The sequence below is a fragment of the Microtus pennsylvanicus genome, chromosome 18 (assembly GCF_037038515.1).
Source record: "Microtus pennsylvanicus isolate mMicPen1 chromosome 18, mMicPen1.hap1, whole genome shotgun sequence".
NCBI lineage: Eukaryota > Metazoa > Chordata > Mammalia > Rodentia > Cricetidae > Microtus > Microtus pennsylvanicus.
Window position 1 is genome coordinate 17,465,429 of NC_134596.1, and position 12,814 is coordinate 17,478,242.

The 12,814-nt window shown below is 41.8% G+C and overlaps 1 pseudogene; it reads right to left on the bottom strand.

Moving 5' to 3' along the window:
• Nucleotides 1-11,438: 11,438 nt before the first annotated feature.
• Nucleotides 11,439-11,591, bottom strand: LOC142837953 (U2 spliceosomal RNA; annotated as a pseudogene).
• Nucleotides 11,592-12,814: the final 1,223 nt, after the last annotated feature.

Consider the following 12,814-nt stretch of genomic DNA (forward strand, 5'->3'; position numbering starts at 1 on the left):
CCCACTCCACCTGCAGGGTGGAAAGCTGTCTCCTTAAAAGCTCCTGTCAAGGCATCCGACATTACCTTTTCAGAAAGTCACCTTCTCTAACGTTATCAAACCATCCCTCCAGCATACCCTGCAGCAGAACCCAGTGTAGCCTTAGCCATAGGGCTTTCAAGACTGCCAGGAACTGACTGTAGGACCTGTACTGAGCCTACAGAGTTGCCCCTCAGTATCTGTGGGAGAAGGGTTCCACATCCCCCATGTAAGCCAGAAAACATGACCATGGCTGCTCATCTCTGCACATCTTCCCATAAGCTTCAGATCATCTCTCATACTTGAGTATAAGGGGAATGATAATAACATTGAATGTAATAACACCGAATATAAGGGAAATGCCCCACACATTGCTGTTATACTGTGTTCTTAGGGAGTAGTGAGAAGAAGAAGCAGTGCACATGTTCAGTACAGACATGTTTTAAAAAAATTGGAAACCGTAGATGCATGGATGCAACCTATACATAGAAAGCCTGACTGTATATGCTGTGTTTTCCCCTAAACAAACACATCTAAAATCAAATTTAAATTAGTACAGTAAGGGATTAACAATGGCTAATAAAAAGTAGACACTTATAATAGGTTAAGCAAATGTGCTCTCTCTCTCTGAAAATATGTCGCAATGCACGTGTGGAGGTCAGATGAAAACTTAGAGGAGCCTGTATTCTCCTTCCACCATGTGGGCCCTGGGAAGTGAGTTCAGGTCTTCGGGCTTAGCAGCAAAGGCCTTCGCCCACTGAACCATCTCACTGCCGCTCTCTGGAATATCTTCCCGTACTGGATTCCCCTCTCGGTGTTGACCGCTGGCGATAGACTGTTGACAGCAAGCCCCTGGTTCAGGGGGACTTCTGTAGAAGGTCTTGGAGGCACTGTCTCCATCATCCTGTTCACCTGACTTTCCTCTCTAACACCTCCTATTGCCTTGCAAACCAACTGGGTGCCTGCCACCCTCTCTGTAGACCAAGAGAAGGCATGAGCTTAGTTATTGACACACAGCCTTGCTGCCAACCAGAGGAGTTCACTCATCCACCTGCTCGGCCTGAGTGTGTGGAATGGAACAGGACAACATAACCATCAATGTCGAGTAAATAGGCAAGACTTCAGAAAGCCAAATCCTGCTTCCCAAGCACGGAGACCTAGAGAGGAGTGTGGATGTTAAAGAGCTTCATCTGAAACCAGAGACAGGTGGGAGAGCAAACCTTCATGACCTATGGATTCGTAAACACCGCTTTACCCTAGAGGCGCCATCTTAGGACAAAGCCCAAAAGAGGAAAAGTGCTTCTCAGATAAAATCGAATGCTCATATTTTGTTCGATTTATGCTAGCTTGCTTTTCCAAATACTTTCCATTCAATTTGGTTGAACGAGAAAGGCTTCTTCATCTTCAAACACATATACACACACACACACACACAGAGAGAGAGAGAGAGAGAGAGAGAGAGAGAGAGAGAGAGAGAGAGAGAGAGAAGAGAGAGAGAGAGGAGAGAGAGGAAAAAGAAAGGAAGAAGGGAAAAAGAAAAGAAGGGAGGGAGGGAGGAAGAAAGGGAGGGAGGAAGAAAATAAATAAATGGTCTTCATCTTTGATGGTTCAGTTTGCAATCACTGACTTCATGGTGATGTGGAAAGGCCATGTGCCCTGTGTACAGTAGTAGAAACCATAGTTTGGATTTTGAATTTTCCTTTTCCTTGGCCAATGATCTGGGCGTGGGCATGCTCTAACAGCGGCGGGCGGGAGCAGAGGGCTGCGGCTCTCAAGCAGTGAGCGCTCACAGTGGTGAGCAGCAGTACTATAGTGCACTCCATTGCCTGCACGCTTTTGACAGATATTTAATACATGTCATGAGGTTGTCAGTATTTGATAATAAAACAGGCTTTGTGTTAGATGAGTTTGCCCATGTTTAGGCTAGTGTGAATGTCCAGGGCATGCTTAGCAAGCTGGCTCAGCTACGATACTCAGGACACTAGATTTAGTGAATGCAGTTCAACTTACAATATTCTTGCCCTGGGTCTCTCATGACTCAACCCTCCCGGCACCTAGGAGTGTGATATATGGGGCTTGCAACAGGCTTGGATCAATTATCACAATAGTCTAGTGACAACGTAAAATGCATGAAATCAGTGGCTGGAAGGTGGCTCAGTGGTTTAGAGCACCGACTGCTTTTCCATAGGACTCCGGGTTGATTCCCAGCACCCTCATGGCAGCTCACAACCATTTATAACACCAGTCCCTGGGATCCAATGTGGGCACCAGGCACTCATATGGTGAACAGACATACAAGCAAACAAAACACCCATATATAAAATTAAATTAAAAGGAAGTTTTAAATGAACAAAATTAAACATTTCTAATCCAGAACAACAATTCCTTGGATGAGTAAGGAATGGGTATAACTATGGCATAATAATTTTTAGCTGGATGACAATCTGAGGAATCAAAAACTTCAGGGTTCTAAAATACACTGGATTTGGATTTTCTCCTTGTTGTTCTCTATGCTTTGCCAGACGAAGAGGATTGACTTTTACTCTTACTGGACACTTTGACTATCTCCACGTGCTTTTATATAGCAACATGCATATTGAAGATAGAAAAGTTGGAGGCCCCGATTTTTTTATTCATGAAATAATACTTTATATTATTAATTATAGTAATATACAAAATACATAGTTCTACTCCAGGTCATGACACTATGCAGGTACTGTATCCTTTGCATATAAACTACCAGAAAATCAGACAAGATATGTGAAATAGCAGCTTTAAGATCTAACCAGTGGGCGATATGGACTTGTGAGTCTCAAGATAAACAAAGGAAATGAGCACTTACGTTTGCTCCAGTCTGCAGACTGGAAGCCGTTTTCAGGCTGCAGTGTGAGGAAGGTGGGGATCCATAGAGAACCAAGTGGTGTCACTGAGTCAGAGGAAGAATCTCCAGAGCTGACATAGAGAAAAGACCCTGAATATGGAGGGGGTGCCCTCGACTATTTGGCTAAGTTTTCCTCTGTGCGTGTGTGAAAAGAAACCACTCAAGACCAAGAGGAAAATTACTTGGTTAGAGGCTGAGTGTTTGCATCTTTCAAAATCCATGTTAAAGGCCCTACTCAACGGCAGTGTAGCTAGCTGCACATGAATAAGAAAGTGATTAAGGTTAAATAAGATGTTAACGATGTAATTCTCATCCTTTAGAGTTAATGTCCTTACAAGAAGAGAAATAAGGGAGCCCTCCTAACACACCCTGTCCATATAATATGGGAAGGCCATGTGGAGAACGTAGTACAAAGGTAGCCATCTGCAAGCCAGGAAGAGAGCCTGTGCACTGGGACTTTTGGTCTCCAGAACTGGAAGAAACATTCTTCTACAGTTTAAGTCCCCAAGCCTGTGATATTTTGCTATGTCAGTGATAAACAGTTTAGTATAGCAGTGCACCAGACAGCTCCAGAGATCACACAGTAGTGGGGCTGGTTTACCATCTCACCACTCACCAGGGTGTTTAGGACACAGAGCAATGGGTATTAACGGGGCTATCTTAAGTCTCTGTCATCTTCATAATGAGCCCTAAAACTGAGCTTGAAAGGATCAGCTGTCCCAACCAGCTTCCCTGAACATCCGAAAAAAATGATGAACATTATTTCAAAAATACAACACACAATTCTCAGTGTTCAGGAAGTTATCAGTTGTGGAAAGAACCAGGAAAATATGTTCCATAATGTTAGTAGAAACCTTAGCTGTTAAGCGGCCATATTGTTGAGATGTCATGGAATCTTAATGATATGGCTATTGGAACAAGATCTGTACAATGACAATACCTGCTGGCTTCCTAGTGTGGATTGGGAAACCTCATGAAACCCTGCGCTTAGATGAAGAACTATAGACAACTAACAACTGCTTAGAAAGGGAAGCCTAATCTTCCCCAGGAAGAAGAGGGGGAAACATGCTGCGTACCGATAATTTGGGACAAGCATGACAAACAAATTTTAATCACAGACCAGGCAAAGTGTCAGAAAATGAGACAAGTACTGAATGCAAGTCTCGTCTGTACGGAATGCTATGCCCGGCAAAATGAGATTTCAAGAAAGGCAGCAAAATGCCCAACAAGCGCCAAGAGGCTAGAGTCCTGGGAAAGGAAAGGGACACAGATGCAATAGTGCACCTACGCCACGCGAGAGAGTGCACAGGGCACAGTGAGCATGTGGGCAAGTAGGGGGTGCTTAAGACATCTTTATCCTGCAAACTGGCCACAAGTTGGTTTCTTTCCATATCACAATTTAGGCAGATATGTGGCTGCTTGTGGGAGACAGTGCAGGGCTCGAAGACCTCAGAGCTTGTCTTAAACATTGAGCTGGCTGGAGTTGCTAACACATGTTGGAAGCTTCAACACTATTCTTGCTGGGTAACTTGCTGCGTGTATCTTACGTATTTCAAGGACTTTGCCAGCTACAGTTCTGAGGGGCACAGTGGGAGGGTTATCGCCACCGTGCTTCTACGGGGGCAGCAGGAACAGTCTGTGGGCACAGGTGAAGGTGGTACTCAGGATGCCTGACTGATTCCTGCTTCCCTCACTGCTCCTTGCTGCGTGCCTCCTTCTATTTATTGTCACGTATCTTCACATAGTGTTCTCTCCATGTTACAGATGAGGGAACTCAACAGATAATAGCTCCCCAGAGAAGCAAGTACCGGAGAGCGAGCACAACTCTCCACCTTTTGTATTATGAGGAAGGAAGATTTAAAATGTACATATGTCTTTGTTTCATTCCCAAAGAACACTGCACAAGTTTCAGAAAGGGCCACATGGAGGCGTATTCAAGAGAAGTCCCTCCTCCTTTTTAGTAGCCCAGTGTTTTGATCTACATAAGTATCTTCTGCATTTAAAAGTAATACTTAAATTGGAGCAAAATGAGGGGAACTAAGCAGAACATAAATTTACAAACACTACAGCCAGCTGATAACTTGTTCATATGGGGAAAATGTTCATTTCAAGTGACGTAAGCTCAACAGAAGTAAGTTAGTGGTTTGCAGGAACACTGAAGCTGTAAGAGCAGGATCTGGTACAGTCTCAGCACAGCGAGAAAGGCCTGACCAAAGCTCCTGTGTCCTACCTGATTCTTTTACGGATGAAGATCCTCCTTCCCAACTCTCGCCTTCCCGCAAAAACCAAAGATTTGTCAATACAATACAGGGTGTCATTTTGATGATCGTTTTCTAAATAATTTTTAATAGCATGTTTCCCATGTAAATATCAAAAAGGTATTTAATTAATCTAAGGAGCTGACTGGACCAGCGTGAAGGAGATCCCGGAAGCATTGCTGTGCTGACTCAGCTTGAGTGCACAGTCCTTAGTTAATTTCTTGCACTCAAACTAGAGAAACTTTACAGGAATCAATCAAGGATGAAGGTCTAATTTTCAATGTTGGGCATTTGAAGTTTATGGGTCACAATTTCTTGTAAGAAACTTTGGAGGACATTAGTGGGTAAAAATGAGACAGTCTTTGGGGAAAAAAAGCTGTAGATGGAAAATAAATGCTTTTAAAGTAGATACTTGCTGAAGTCACTGCATAGATTTGGAAACTAGAAACAAATGTGACAGCGAGTCCTAACTAATGTCTGCCCAGCACACACTGACTGTCATGGGCAGCATTCATTTCAATAACAGAAGAATTGCTGGCAGTTCAGTCAAAATGACTAAGAGTTTTGTGTTCTTATTTAAATTTTATTTTTTTTTAAAAAAGAAAACAAACTATCTTTTTTCATTATACATACCAAAACAAGTTCCCACTTCCTCCCCTCCTCCCATTCCCTCCACTTGCCCTCCTACCCTACCCCCATCCAATCCTCTGACACATTGCTTTGGAGAAGGTCCAGGGTCCTCACTACTATGTCTAGGCTGAGCAATGTATCATTCAAAGAGTTCCCCCCCAAAAAAAAAACAGTACATGTAGTAGGGATAAATCCTCAGTCTGCCCCAGCAATTCAACTGTCACCCACATTCAGAGGCACTAGTTGAGTCCTATGCTTGTTCCTTCCCAGTCCGGCTGGAGTTGGTGAGCTCTTATTAGCTCAGGTAAACTGTTTCAGTGGATGAACCCATCCATCATGGTCTCTTCTGTCAGGTTCAGTGTGGTTGGATTTATTTTGAGGTCTTTAATCCATTTGGGCTTGAGTTTGGTGCATGGCGATAGATACGGATTTATTTTCATTCTTCTACATGTTGACATCCAGTTATGCCAGCACCATTTGTTGAAGATACTTTTTTTCCCATTCTATAACTTTAGCCTTTTTGTCAAAAATCCAGTGTCCGTAGGTGTGTGGATTAATATCTGGGTCTTTGATTTGATTCCATCTCTGTTTTTATGCCAATACCAAGCTGTTTTCATTACTGTAGCCCTGTAATAGAGCTTGATGTCAGGGATGGTGTTGCCTCTGGAAGTTCCTTTATTGTACAGGATTGTTTTGACTATCCTGGGTTTTTGTTTTTACATATTTAAGCTGATTATTGTTCTTTCAAGGTTTGTGAAGAATTGTGTTGGGACTTTGATGGGGATTGCATTGAATCTGTAGATTGCTTTTGGTAGGTAGGATTGCCATTTTTAATATGTTGATCCTACCTACCCAAGAGCCTAGGAGATCTTTCCATTTTCTGGTATCTTCTTCAATGTCTTTCTTCAAAGACTTAAAGTTCTTGTCACATAGGTCTTTCACTTCTTTGGTTAGTGTTACCCCCAAGATATTTTAATGTTATGTGTGGCTATTGTGAAAAGTGATGTTTCTCTGATTTCCCTCTCAGCTTCTTTATCATTTGTGTATAGGAGGGCTACTGATTCTTTTGGAGTTGATCTTGTATCCTGCCACGTTACAGAAGATATTTATCAGCTGTAGTTCTCTGGTAGAGTTTTTGGGGCACTTATATATACTATCATATCATCTGCAAATGACGAACGTTTGACTTCTTGCTTTCCAATTTGAATCCCCTTGATCTCCTTTAGTTGTCTTATTGCTATTGCTAAAACTTCAAGAACTATGTTGAAGAGATATGGAGAGAGTGGACAGCCTTGTCTTGTTCCTGATTTTTGTGGAATCACTTTGAGTTTCTCTCCATTTAATTTGATGTTGGCTGTTGGCTTGCTGTAGATTGCTTTTATTATATTTAGGTATGCTTCTTGTATCCCTGATCTCTCCAAGACATTTATCATGAAGGGGTGTTAGATTTTGTCAAATTCTTTTTCAACATCTAATGAAATGATCATATGTTTTTTTCAGTTTATTTATATGATGGATTACATTGATAGAGTTTTGTATGTTGAACCAGCCCTGCATCTCTGGGATGAAGCCGACTTGATCATGGTGGATAATTTTTTAAAAAATATTTATTTATTTATTATGTATACAATATTCTGTCTGTGTGTATGCTTGGATTAGGTTTGCCAGTATTTTATTAATTATTTTTGCATCCATGTTCATGACTGAGATTGGTCTGTAATTCCCTTTCTTGGTTGAGTCTTTGTGTGGTTTTGGCATCAGGGTAACTGTACCCTCATAAAAAGAGTTCAAGGACACCCTGGTCTATAGTGCAAGTTCCAGGACAGTCAGGGCTACACAGAGAAACCATGTCTGGAAAAAAAAATCAGGCCAAGAAAGTCATGGAAAGCAAACCAATAAGCACATTCTTCCATGGCTTCTACTTCAGTTTCTGCTTCCAGGTTCCTGCTCTTACTTCTCTCAGCAATGGACTACAAGCTGAAATTAAACAACCCGCCCCCAAGTTGCTTTTTGGTGTTTTATCACAGCAGCAGAAACTAAGGCAGGATCAAAGGAATCATGGGCCTGGTAATTCCAGATGTGCATGCAACCAAGAGCGTTTCAAAACTAATGGGGCAAAAATCGAAGGAACTGTGAGGAAAAAGTAGATGATGACATTTTGTGGATTGAAATTTCAACATCAGTTTGTCTGTAATTGGATACAAGGATATAGAAAAACGATCTGAATATTAGAAATCAATAGGTCAATACTTGAGAAGTCATCAAACATTTAGGGATTAAATAAAATATTTTAAAATTCAAGAAGTAATCATATAAATCAGAAAATATTCAGAACTGAATGGAAAATATCATATTTTATATATGGTAAATGTAAGGTGGCAAGGAGGATTTATAGTCCTCTAATTCTAAGATATATATATATAATATAGGATATATAATACAGGAGGCATCATAGTCCTCTAATTCTAAGATTATATATATATATATATGATATATATAATACAGGAGGATTTATAGTCCTCTAATTCTAAGATATATACAATATATAGGATATATATATATATAATACACAGGAAGCTGAGGCAGGAGAATTACAAGTTTAAGGCCTACCAAGGCTATAGAGCTAATTCAAATCCAGCTTTAATGGACTTGGTTCCTGGCTCACTGGAGTGTTTGCCCAGTGTTCAAGGCTCGAGACTTAGTCACTAGGACAGCCAGTCCCTAAGTAAATAAATTCTTGCTAAGCCAGTGTTTGAAAGAAAATGAATTACATTCAATTTTAATGTCATGAGAAGGGTAGCTATCAAACCATAAGCTAATGAATTATAAAGCACTGAATCCCAGTCAGCGGAGACACCTGGCTTTTCCCATGCACATCCCATGGAGAAATCTGACCTGGGGGGGGTCCTGTGCTCTCCACCTCCTTCACTCATTCGCACCATTTCCAACTTGAAAACTTACAATCGCACTGTTCTCATCCATTTTGTTAAAGTTATAACAAAAAGTTCTTAGCCAGATGGTGTGGCAGAGAAAAAAAAAATCTGTCTGAGAGGCGAAGTCAATAGAAGAAAAATATTCCGAAGCTTCTTTCAGATCTAACGTCCATGAATCCCTGGTCCCGGCAGTTAGATACAACTCAGAGCTGGGAAGCCCAGCGTCTGCCCCTGGGGATGGTGACCACCTCCTACAGCCCAACACCAACAAATGCCTTCTCTCCAATCCCCGTCTTTACCTTAGACTAACAGCCTGTTTACTTTATAACATTAAATTTATTGATTTATTTTAGGGCAGAGGTGTGTGCCACAGCCCCGTGTGAAGTGCTACAGGAGTGGGTTCCCTGTTTCCACCACACGGGAACCGGGGATTGATCCAGGGTCACCAGGTTCTGTAGTGAGCTCCTTTACACCCTGAGCCTTTGTGATACTCCAGTAGATGACCATCTGTCCTGGAATTGCATGAACTCTAGGCCATTGTCTCCCTTTGGATCCTAGGGCGGTATTTAGAAATATTTGGGTCATTGCCTTCCCACAAAAAACTGGAAAAGATTTTGTAAGAATCACATGAACAGTATACACAGAGCTATGTGGAGTCATCATTATAGACTTTTAAGATATAAGGTCAAGGTGATGGTCACACAACCTCCCTTTCCTTTCTCTTCTCGTTTCTACCAGGAGTCTGCCTTTCCCCTTCATCTCCATGACTTCTTTCCATCCACCAGAATTCAGCCAAGCCGAATTCCTACGAACTCAGGGCAGTCTTTCTGGGCCTCCTAGACTAGATCTGGCCCACTTAGAGTTCTTAGATCCTGGTTCTTTCTAGTATTGCAGGAGGTGGCTGTATATTTAGAACTTCACAGTGTCCGCCTACCACCCTCCTCCACCCTCCTCCACCCTCCTCCACCCCCAGCCTATCTTCATCAGATTGCTCATCTGGGCATCCTACTTACTAATGCTTCCCACATCAGGAATTCAGTCTGTATTTGTTGAGCAGGAGATTCAATTTTTTGTCAAAGTGACTAAGTCGCCATCAGGAAGACTGAGCTGAGAGCCAGTGAGACGGTTCAATCAGTGAAGGCACTTGCCATGACCCTGATGACCCAAGTTCTATCTTAAGAACCCACCCAGTGGAAACAGAATCGACTTCTATAAGTTGTCCTCTGACCGCTGTATGGACCTGATTGATGGTACGCGTGTTCTCCCTGAAATAAATACAATTTAAAAAAAAAGATTGATTTGAAGATGATACAACAACATAACACAGGTAGCTAACACAGTTCTTAACTGTCTAAAAGCTAGAGACTATATGGAAAGTTCACACCCAAAGAATTCCGGTGGGAACCTCGGGCTAAGGTTTAAATGGAGCAGAATATATATAGGAAGTACTAGAAACTTAAGTTTGGTTTATCCAAGCTGTGATGCGCTGTTTTAGGATTTCATCTTTAGAGATGCTGGATAGTATCTGTTTATGCTGAAAAACTATTTGGCCAATTTGGGAGCTGTAAGGGATCGCCTCTGAAAAGGAAATTAATACAAAGTCCCCAGCATGTAATTTGTTACACAGCCTCCTGCTTATACTTGGTCACATTCAGCGGTAAAGCATCTCTGAAGGGCAGCTGTCTTGACTCCAGTCTTCAGAGATAGGACCTGGGGCTCAGAGAACAAAACAGTAAGACTGAGGCAATGTGGATACTAAGGAATGGAGCCAGAAACCCAGCTGAGGTTCGGCCAGTGCACCAGCTCCAGAGCTTGCTGCTGTCCCCCACACCTGTGGAATGCTGGCCTGCCTTTGCGTCCCCACAGCTGCTCCAACCATGTTCCCATCACTCTGTGGAAATGGAACAGGCTCTCAGATGCCCCTTTTACTTTGAGTCACGAATGCTTTGCGCACGCATTTTTTTGGTAAATTTATTACTCTCATTTCTTTGAGCGTGAGAGCCTATACACAGGCGCTGCAGTGCGCATGCGGAGGACAAAGGGCAAGTTGGGGACTTGGTGCTTTTCTTTCACTATGTGGGTTCTGCTGCAGGTTAAACTCACGTGATCAGACTTGGTGGTAAGTGCTCTTCTTGTTGAACCAAATAGTTTGAAAATTGTCCTTCGTGTGTGAAACAGAACATTTTGGCAACAAGAATAAGAAAATCGGGTGTTGGAAAAAAAATTAAGAAAGATCATATGTCCTTTGCCATTCACCTCAGACAAGACTGTCAAGTCCTACTGTGACATTGGCTATTTCACTGCAATTTTATATTATTATTTGTATCACTATGATGAGAAATACAGATCTAATGCAGCAGTTTTAGTCCCTACTATGCCTTTCTTTATGTCTAATATTCTAGAATAAAATTTACAGATAACCTGTAGATAGAATTTGAAATAACTAATATAGTACACTGTCTTAGTCGGGGTTTTTATTGCTCTGAAGCCACAGCAACTCTTATGCAGAAAACATTTAATTGGAGTGGCTCGCTTACAGTTTCAGAGGTTCCGTCCATTATCATCATGGGAGCGTGCAGGCAGACATGGTGCTGGAGCTGAGAGTCCTACATCTTGACTCACAGGCACCAGGAAGGCACATGGAGGGAAGCTTGAGCAAAAGAGACCTCAAAGCCCTCCCCCACAGAGACACACTTCCTCCTACAAGTCTATACCTCCTAATAGTGCCACTCCCCTTGGGGGCCATAGTCTTTCAAAACACACACATGCTCTTAATATAATACAAAGAAATCAACTTCAATAAAATAACATATATTAAACTGGTAAGAACAGATTCCACACTTGATCTTAGTCAAAAGGCCGAGAAGCAATAATAACATATATCTCAAATACTTTCTTATGTATATCTAGACTAGCAGACACTATGATCCAATCTGTTTGTGGCCCACACATAAGCATAGCCTGTACCACTTCTATTGTGCTGAGGATGCAAAGACCATGAGCAATGCTGCTAATTCAGAATTTTTTTTATCTGAAAAGTGAACAACTCTCAGTGACCTTTCCAACAAGAGGCATTTTTTTAAAAATTGATAGAGTGTTGCATTCTTGGGAAGTTCAGCACATATGAAATCTCTTCAAATGCGACTCACTGCTCACATGTATGTAACAGTGTCATGAGGCAGATAATTACAGATTCTCCCATCGATTGCTCATAGGACAGTCTAAAGTTATGTGGAACTCAAGACAATTCTTTGCATTGCCAATGGCTCTTTGCTTGACTCTCTTAAGGCCAGTCTTGCTTCCCCAGCTTGAAATAACCGCCGCATATTCTCTCCCCCCATGCTAAGTTCACAGCTTCCCCACTAACATGTCCCAGGTACAATGCAGCATTACCTCCGGATATTGTTTAACAGTTTATGGAGTTTTCCTATACACTAGCACACCCCTTCTGGCCGTTACAAGATCATCAATGGTGTCTGACCCCAAAGACCAAATGATCTCATAAACAAGACAGGTGACAAGCACAAACTCATTAATAAACCACGTCAAGGGTCGTGGAAGGAAGGCCTGCTCCTGTGAAATGGAGTAACACTTGAATCTAGTTTTAAATTGCAGCTGTCTGAGCCAATCACCTGCGACCCAGACCTGAAGGTTGTCAGGGTGGCAGCCGGATGAAATCACTCTGCTTTCCCATGAGTCCTAACCAGCGGAAACTATCCGAGCTCAAGCCACTGTAGTTCCAAGGGCCATTAACTCCAGATTTAAAATAACGGATGGGAAAATTTCCCAAAGTAGATAAAGAAGCGAAATACATCAAAAGATGCCCCCATGAAAATCAAAAATGGAACTACGTTGGGTACCAATTGACACAAGAACAGTAATAATAAAAATATGCAAAATAAGCCTGAGCAGTGATATGGAGGAATTGGAACCTTGTGCATTGCTAATGAAACTTTAAAATGATTTTGCCATGGTGAAAAACCATAGAAAAATGTAAAACTTTCAATGTTAAGATCATTATATGATCCAACAATAATATTCTAGGTATATGCTCAAAAATAACTGAAAACAGATACTCAAACCCTCTCACAGGA